The sequence below is a fragment of the Sceloporus occidentalis genome, unplaced genomic scaffold, assembly GCF_023333645.1.
Source record: "Sceloporus occidentalis isolate IW3139 unplaced genomic scaffold, rSceOcc1.0.p SCAF_5, whole genome shotgun sequence".
In the NCBI taxonomy this organism is placed as follows: Eukaryota; Metazoa; Chordata; class Lepidosauria; order Squamata; family Phrynosomatidae; genus Sceloporus; species Sceloporus occidentalis.
Genome location: NW_028316985.1, coordinates 126,365,498 through 126,374,530, shown reverse-complemented (window position 1 = coordinate 126,374,530; position 9,033 = coordinate 126,365,498).

Sequence of the window (9,033 nt, the reverse complement as noted above, 5' to 3'; positions counted from 1 at the left end):
TTTGGCCAAACAACATCAGAGTGTGGTCGAGAAGGCAAACCTTTTTAATGAACAACAAATAAGTTAGGGGAGGCTGCTGCGGTTTGTTTTTACTGAAGTCTACGGAAAGAGCAAGAGTCTGCTCCTCCTCTATTCTCCTTTTTCACTTCAAATGGCCATTTATTCACTACTGGAAGGTGAACTTAGTCCCAGATGCTTTGAAAGCTGAAATAGATTTTCCTCCTCAATTGCCTATACTTTGCTCCTTCCATTTAGTTTTCAATCCTGACCAGTTTTGCAATTTGTTTTTGTTTATTTAACCTTGGTGCCAGAATATACAGTAAATGTTTTGTAAGGGGTCGGGAGGTTGAATACTTCTGCAAGGCATTGCAAAGGCAAAAAGGCAATTCTAAAAAAACCTCTTAGCACAAAATGGTGTAGAAATGTTAGAGGTGGCAATGCTCAGTAAATGCTATTTTGCATGTCACTCTAAAAGTTTAGGCACAGTATGTATTTTTTGTTTGTCGGTTTTAGGTATATCCTCTTTCTTCCTACATCAGTCAGTCTGGGAACCTTATTGCATGAGGCAGGTAAATCAAAATTGTGTCCTGATAATAGCACCTTTGGTTAGTGCTTTTTGCATGATATCGTCCCTATGCTGTTATTATCAGGTGGGAGATTGTTTTAAAAGTGCTTCTTTTTATTAACAGGGGGGAAAATCAGTTCATGTCCTATCCTGCTTCTGTAATGCTATGATTTGTTGTGTGAAAAATCTCTTGCGCTTTTATACCAATTTTAGGTGGTCAATCGGCATGCTTTGGGTGGGAAAACATAATGAACAGGAAGAAAGAAAATGTCCCACCTTGTCTCCTTTTCTTGCCCTGCTCTATTGCTATAATGTTATTCTGTAATGACATGGTGTACTAATGGTGGTCTTATTCTCTCTCTCTCTCTTACACACACACACACAATTCCACATCCCTGAAAATGTCAGAGGAAAAGGCAAAGCAGTCTTACAGTTTTATAAGGCATGAACGCTCTGTCTCTTTCTTGCTGTGTCTTCCTTCATACATAATGATCACTGCATGAGGACAGATCAGAAAGATAGCAGTAGATGCCCATTTTCATCAGCCAGTGATTAGTTCAGAATAAGCACTCCCTGGGAAAAATGACGAAAGGGCATTTTAAAAGGTAGCACTGGCTTCATTTATATTTCCGGAGGAGGGGGATCTGTGTCTCTGCATGTGTGTGCATGCACATGTGTGACAAACTAGGAAAAGGGCAGTACTGAGTGGTACTGGGTGGGCAATGCCGAATGCTCCCAAATGCCATGTGTGATAAGGTTTTTGCAGGGGAAAAGGTTCCAATGTCAGGAAAATTATGATGGTGTGAAGAGAGCAGCTCTGTTTAGCACTTTTGAAAACATTGGAAGAAGATGTTTGTGTGATAAAGCTCTGAGTTTGTTTGCACTCCATTTTGACTGTATGAACATCATACCCTTCAACTATCCCAATTTGTCAGGGACAGTCCCAATTAATCCTCTGTTGTTCCCTTTTTTAGCTGTTTCTAAAATGTCCCAGTTACTCAATCCTCTTCCCAATTCCCCCTTTATTCTCAGTTTACCACAGTTGCTGCGAATTGAGGCCCTGACCAGACTGGCGATAAACACTGGCATCAGGGCAGAGTAGGGGTGTGGTGACCGCATGCCACAGTCCTTGAGTCCCCCTGTGCTGGCGTAACGGCGTGCACCCTACTGAATAGAGGGAGGCATCACGGAGCTCCCTTGGCGCAGCATGTACACACGCTGGGCCAAAGGAGTGCTGAAAAGCCACAGCACTGGCAGCTATGGTGCCCTTTCCACAATGCAAAAAGAAGAAACTTTTTGCAACTTCTTTTTGCACTGCAGACCTGCCAGGTTGAAGGGGGTGGTGTGTGGTTGCTGCGTCCCCAATCCAGCAGGGAGAGGGGAGGCGTCTCGCCTTCACTTAGGGGCCGTCTGTAAAGCCCCTGAGTTCCAAGTACAAAAGTAGTTTTCACTCAATAAAGTCAGCAGTGGAGAGAGGAGGAGGCAAAATCTTTCCTTTCCTAGTAGGCTCAGGCAAAAACAAACCAATTGTGTGCCACAAGTAGGATCTAAAAGTCTGTTCTTGAAAAAAGCTATACCTGTGGAATATCTGCAGCACCTGAAGCTATTAAGCACAGGAGATTCATGAGCAGAAAAGGCTGTAAAGAAAAGGGTCACGCAGCATGCACAGAACATGTTATGCTTGCAGATGTGCATTCTTGCATTAGATTCAAAGAAAACCCAACTTTGCATCTTTAAAAAGAGTTAAGAGATGGGAAAACTGAATGAGCATGAAGATAGTGGAAGAAAAAGATCAATAAGAGAGAAAAGAGTGAGGGACCAAAGAGAAGAAACAGCCTTGGAGAGAGATATCCAAATAATAAAACTGGTACAGGCTGAAGGCATGTGATGGGGAAGAGTTGCAGGGAGAATGACCAGACAGACCAGCATACACACAAAAGGAAGTTGGAGGGAAGGAAAGGGGAGAGAGAGAATATGAACAGACACATTGTGGGTGGATGTTATTTCTTTTAACCTGGCAAAGCCAGTGACCTTCTTGATTAGTCCAGTGATTCAAAACATCCACAAACTATACAAAATCACATTGTTCTAGACACACATTACCACATTTGTAAGATCAAGGGTTGGAGGAGAAGGATAGTTATCAGAACGTTTCCAGAGCTATGAAACAGCCATAGTTGTTTCAAGTGTGGTACTCCCATTCAATTCCAACTAGTCAAGATGGGCAGACTTTGTGAACGTAATGGGCTTTTAAATATCCCTATTAAGTGGGCCTTTTTAAAGTCCATAATATATTCATCGAAAGTAGAGATAAAACACATATACCATGTGTTTATAAGTCTCCTTTTGTAATAGCCAGGACTTGGGCATGTATTGATTTTCCTGGCAGGTGCAGTGGAAAATAACTAGCTGACGATATTATCTAGAAAGACAGAAGAAAAGAGATGCAAAATATCAAACTTCAGTTTCTCTGCTTTGCAACTGTTACTTAAAAACAAAATAAAAACTGGAAGCTTTCTGTTGTGCATGATTTCTTACACGTACAGAGTAGACAATTTACAGAAGACAAGAAACAAACATCTCAATACCAGGAAGCTATTAATTTTCATTATTTTTATAATTTCACAGGTGTCAAGCCTTAATCTGCTATGCCCAAGCATTTTGTGTTACACAGCTCGACACTGACTTGCCACGAGCTAATTATTGACGGTTCACTTCATTCTAATAAAATCTCTATCTCATCTGCCCATCAAAAGCAAGTGAAAGGTTGCAGACAAGCTTCCAGAATAGCTACTTGAATTCCTTTTGAAAATAATAAAGGGGGTTGGTCCGTCAACACAGTTTGTGCTGTTAGGACGTTTTCCACGAGGGTGCTGATGCAGAGGGAGCATTGGCCTTAACAGCACAAACTATGTTGAAAGGCACCTTATACCAACTTTCTTAGGAGGTTATCACATGGGGGACAATTGGACGTATAAATGGTGATTAACCCATGATAATCCCACAATTATGCTAATGTTTTTCACATGACGTCATGTTCAAAGTGCTATTATCTCATGAATAACGCGTTATTATCGTGTAATTGTACAAATGGTTTTTACATGATGTTGAGGTGAAATGTGATTAAAGTGCCATTAACCCATGAATAACCAGGCAAGAAATTCATGGGATTTTCCTGTGAGTGACTTTTTGCTGTTTATTCCTGGTTATTTCCTGGTTATTCACAGGATAATGGCTCTTGTGTTAATCTCATTTTAATCACATTTTAATGTCAATTGCGTGGTTTTCTCAGGTTAATCGCTGTTTAAAGTCCCAATTTCCCCCTGTGGGATAAACTGCTTAGTGTTGTGTGCAGTGTCACTAGCCTTTCTGGCTCAAGATTCTGGAAATCATGGTCCAAAAACGTAACTTTTCCAGTATCAGCTAGCATTCCTTTGGATCCAAGCCTATAGATTTAGGAGCTTATCGCTTGGTTTATTAAACTGACTTACCTTTATTTGGTTTAAGGCTTAATTCGGGTGGCATCCTGATCTTATCACAAGCTTTTTACTGCCAAATTTACCAGCAGAATACAGCCTGGGTCCATCCCCGCTTCCAGAGCCGCTCCACCCGGATATTTTCAGATCTGGGAATTTTCTGATTAAAGAAAATGGCCACCAGAGCAGCTCTGCAAGCAGGGATGGACCTGGGCTGTATTCAGGCAGCAAATTCAGCAGTAAAAAGCTTGTGATGAGATCAGGATGCTACCCGAATTAAGCCTAAACCGGATAAAGGTTTAATAAACCAAGTGATAATCTCCTTATTGTGGTTTGACTTCGTGTCAATTACTCTGAAATTGGTGATAAACACTGGCAATAAATAAAATAAATCCTGGAGCCTTCACCACCTTCACCACCCATCTGGTTTTCTTATCAATAGAAAAGGCAATGTTGCTGGGAAAAGTGGAAGGCAGCAGAAAGGGAAGACAACCGCGCACCAGATGGCTAGACTCTATCAGAGAGACTATGGGCCTTTGTCTGCAGGACCTGAGCAGGGAGGTAGAGGACAGGGGGAGAGGGATGGGGGGACTTGAAGACATCTCATCCACAGGATTGCCATGAGTTGAGGATGCCTTGAGGGCAGCTAACCAGGTCACAGTAGCATATCTGCTGTAAACAATGCAATAAAGCTTCAGCAGGAAAGAATGGATATCTATCTACTTTAGCCAATCCTACTGTAGCTGCATGTGCCAGACTGCAACAGTCAAGAAGAACAGCAACTGCCTCTAGAATTCCTTATTAATCAAGCTTGAAGAGCAAAAGGGGAGGGCGAGTAGATAATTCTGCCTCGTTGGCTAATCCCAAAATGTTAACAAGCATAGATCTATACATTTTGCCAACAAAATGAAAATAAGAACGGTGGAATCAGATGATGAACAAAATCACTCCGGATGCATTTTTTTTAAGGTTTCAAAGCTATCGCTAGAAGGTTCAAAAGGTTTTTGCTTACCTATGCCAGGCATACCTGACTGGTTATTTCATTTAATATGTGCATATCATTTGTTTTGAACATAAAGTTTGCTGCAATATGTTGAACTACTCTTCTTTTTGTGATGCAGGAATGTATCCATATTCTTTCCATGCTACTTCTGCATCTGGTACCAAATTTTATTTTGAAGAAGTAATGCCCATGAATGTACCTGCTTTGTTAATTAAGCTATACCTGTATAAGGATTAAGCCTGGGTCAAGGCCCAAGCCTAACAAGAAGGAGAGATAGAGCATTACTGGAAATTCTACAATACTGCCTCCTACTATTACGGTCAAGAAAGCTAAACCGGTAAAAGGAAGAATAAGAAGAAAAGCAAAACTGTAAAACAGACATATGATTGACCCAAAGAGATTTCCTTGCATAGTACAGCAACAACATCATCAAAGCACTGACCTCTTGGGCGCCTTCTGTATTTCCAGCCTCATGCTGCTTTTGCTACAGAGGCAATCTGCAACAGTGAATTTATTGACAATTTAGCCATAGGCCATTTCATAGTATGAAAAAGGAAAAGAAGGAGTTCAATGAAATGAAGGAAATCTGAAAGGAAATTATTTCCAAAAAGAGTTATTGGCATGATCTCAGCACACATTTCTCTCTCTCTCTCTCTCAATCTCTCTCTCTCTCTCTCTCTCTCTCTCTCTCTCTGTGTATATGTGTGTTTGTGTGTGTGTGTGTGCGCGTGCGTGCATGCGTGCATGTGTGTGCAGTTATTTGTTGTGGTCAGCACAATATGACGTATAATGTTGTGCATAAATGGGACAAGGGGAAATAAAAAGAATAGGCAAGAAATTATTTTTCAAAAATATAGGAGAAAGTTTGGTTTGCATAAACCTAAGAATAGTTATGTGGGATGAGACAAAAGGCCTATCCTAATACAACATTTTGTTCACACAGTGGCACAACCAGTTGCTTACAGGAAGCCTCCCAGCAATACATAACTGTGACTGCACTCTCCACCTCCCGTTCCCTAACAACTGATACAGAAACATACTGCCTCTGAGACTGGAGGTGTTATATGGCCATTGTGACTAGTAGTACGTATATATTCGACTATAAATTGACCTCATGTATAAGTCGAGGCCAGGTTTTGGGGCCAAAATTATGGATTTTTATATGACCTGTGGATAAGTTGAGGGTAAAACATAGGGTCATGTAACAAAGGATCTAAATAATGAAGCAAAGGAAAACAATGCCAAAGAACTCACAAAATTCCAGCCTACATAACTTTGTGCTCACTTTAAAGGCTGGACAGCTGAGAGAACAGAGGGAGGTCAGTGCTTCTAGGACAAATTACACTCTTTCCTTTCACCAGGGGATGGTTCCCTTTTTAAAAAATGAGAGTTAATACAGTACCTACATTGACCCATGGATAAGTCAACTCAGGTTTTTTGGGTCAATTTTTTGACCTAAATGTCTAGACTCATACATAAGTATATACAGGTCCTAGCCTTCCAAAATGTGAACTTTATTGCATAGTATTATGATAATGTTCCGGGAACCGAATAAGAATGGAACGCAGCAAAGTCTACTGCACGGTTTGGTTCCCATCGAGTTGCCATTCTGACCTCAAAGTGTTCCAACAGCATTCCAGGGTGAGAACGATGAGAAACAGTACTCAGACAGATGGAAGATTATCATACCAGAACATGAAAAGTTAGTGCAGTAATCCTATCCATTCTTATATCCATTCTGTCAGTCCTCGTGAGACAATTTCCTCCTCTGCAGTCCTAGAGCATCCAAACTGGAAGTTGTATGAGGTAAAAAGATGATAGAGTGATGACATCACGGCATCGCACCACAGCTAAAGCAATGTGCATGCGCCACAGCAGTACGATATGAGAATGCACTAGGCAAAAGCACCCATTCAAAGGGGGTGCTGTGCAATATAATATGTTCCCAATATGTTATCATTCCGTTATTACTTCTCTAATGCGATGAGTCCTGTTCCCAGATCGTTCTGCCACAGAACATTTTCAGAACTCAATGGGAACGTTACAGGTTCTGATGCGATAAAGTTTTGTGTCTGATCCCCCTTTATAAAGCCATCCAGGTTGGCAGTGATCAGTACTTCTTATAGCTGCAATTTTGTTTCACTTTGTCCTATGGGGCGAAGTATTTCCTTTCACCTGTCCTGAAAGTTTCTCCATTCAGTCTCAGTATGCCAAGAAATCTTGTAGTACCTTTGAGACAAACTGAAACAAAAATTCTGGTAGCATGAACTCTTCTAGCCATAGGCTCAAGTCAAGGAGAATTCATGCAACCAGCTTTCTTCTTTCAGTTAGTTTCAAAGATGCTACAAGATCTCTTGGCACAATAATTTTCCAGACAAACATGGCTATGCCTTTGCATTCAATTTTAGTGAACGATCTTTCATTCTAATATCACTATAATATCTACTTTCTCCACATCATGTATAATTTCACACATATTTTATGTCACTGCTTACATGCCTGTTCTCTAAGCTAAACACAGTTGTATTTGTCCCGACACAATAAGCTTTTAAAGCTAGCAGCAGCCTGTCATTGTAAAAGGATCAATTTTTAGAAGTTTATTCATACCCTCACTATAAATGTATGTGATTTGCTATTTGCCTGTGATACTGAAATTGTTGTTGTTGTGCGCCTTCAAGTCGTTTCCAACTTATGGAGACCCTAAAGCATGCCTGTCACAGGGTTTTCTTGGCAAGATCTTTTTCACTGCCACTGCCTTCCCCTGAAGCTGAGAGCATGTGACTTGGCCAAGATCACCCAGTGGTTTTGTGGTCGAGCTGGAAATTGAACCCTGATCTCCAGAGTTGCAGTCCAATGCTCAAACTACTATGCCATGTTGGATCCATCTGAAATTACATTGCCCCAACACCAATCCAATACTGTGTATTTCAGTATCATGCTGGAATAGCGTTTGATGTCAGATGCTTCCTACCTTAAACATTTACGTATCAATGCAGTGAGTTTTAGAGCAGACAATCTAAACCAGGCTGATCTACAACATCTCTCATCCTGATATCAAGCACTCTGATCCTAAGTGGTAGAATTCAACAATATAGCCATGTCTGTCTGTAGAATCAGTATATAGAGAAATCTTGTACACCTTTGAGACTAACTGAAATAAAGAAGTTGGTAGCAGGAACTTTCATAGACTTCAGTCTACTTCTTCAGATGCTCTAACAGTGAAGTATGACTCACTAAAACCATCTTGCTACTAATGGAGGGAAGAAGGAACATTTCCCTGGTTTCACAGATAATCCACTCAAAAATCTGATAGGGGTGAGATAAAATTACTTTCTGTTTAATCATTGGTTAATCATATAGTTCTTCGGGAATTGCCACAGCTTAGAGGTGCATCTATGCCATAAAAATAATGCAGTTTGATGCATGCTGTAGCTCCATCCTGTGGAATCATGGATTTCATTTTACAAGGTCTTTCGTCTTCTCTGCCAAAGAGTGCTGGTGTCTCACAAAACTGCAAATGCCAGGATTCTGTAGGAGGGAGCTATGACAGCTAAAGTGGTGTCAATTATTATTATGTAGATGCACCCCATGTCACAGCTAAATATCTCCATTTTGAGATCCTTTATGATGTCTTAAGATAAAAGAATTTTTGGAACAATGTTAGCTTTGGAGAGAGCTTTGGCCCAGTATCTCAACTTTGCCACACTTACAAAGGTAATTGTTTAGGGATCTTTTATGCAGTGCCATATGCATTGTTCCAATTTTTGACATCCCCCCACCCCTTCCTATTAGATTTAAATATCATGTGAATTCAATTCTCTCTAAAAGGAAATTTTTCTCTTAAAATGCCAATATAGTGTCCCAATTATCCTGTCAGCCTATTCAGGCTAATAGCTATATTCATGCTACTCAGTACTGATAAACAGATGTTTGTGGAAGGGAGGGGAATTATGACATCTTTGATAGTGAGAAGCAGAAAAGTGATCACA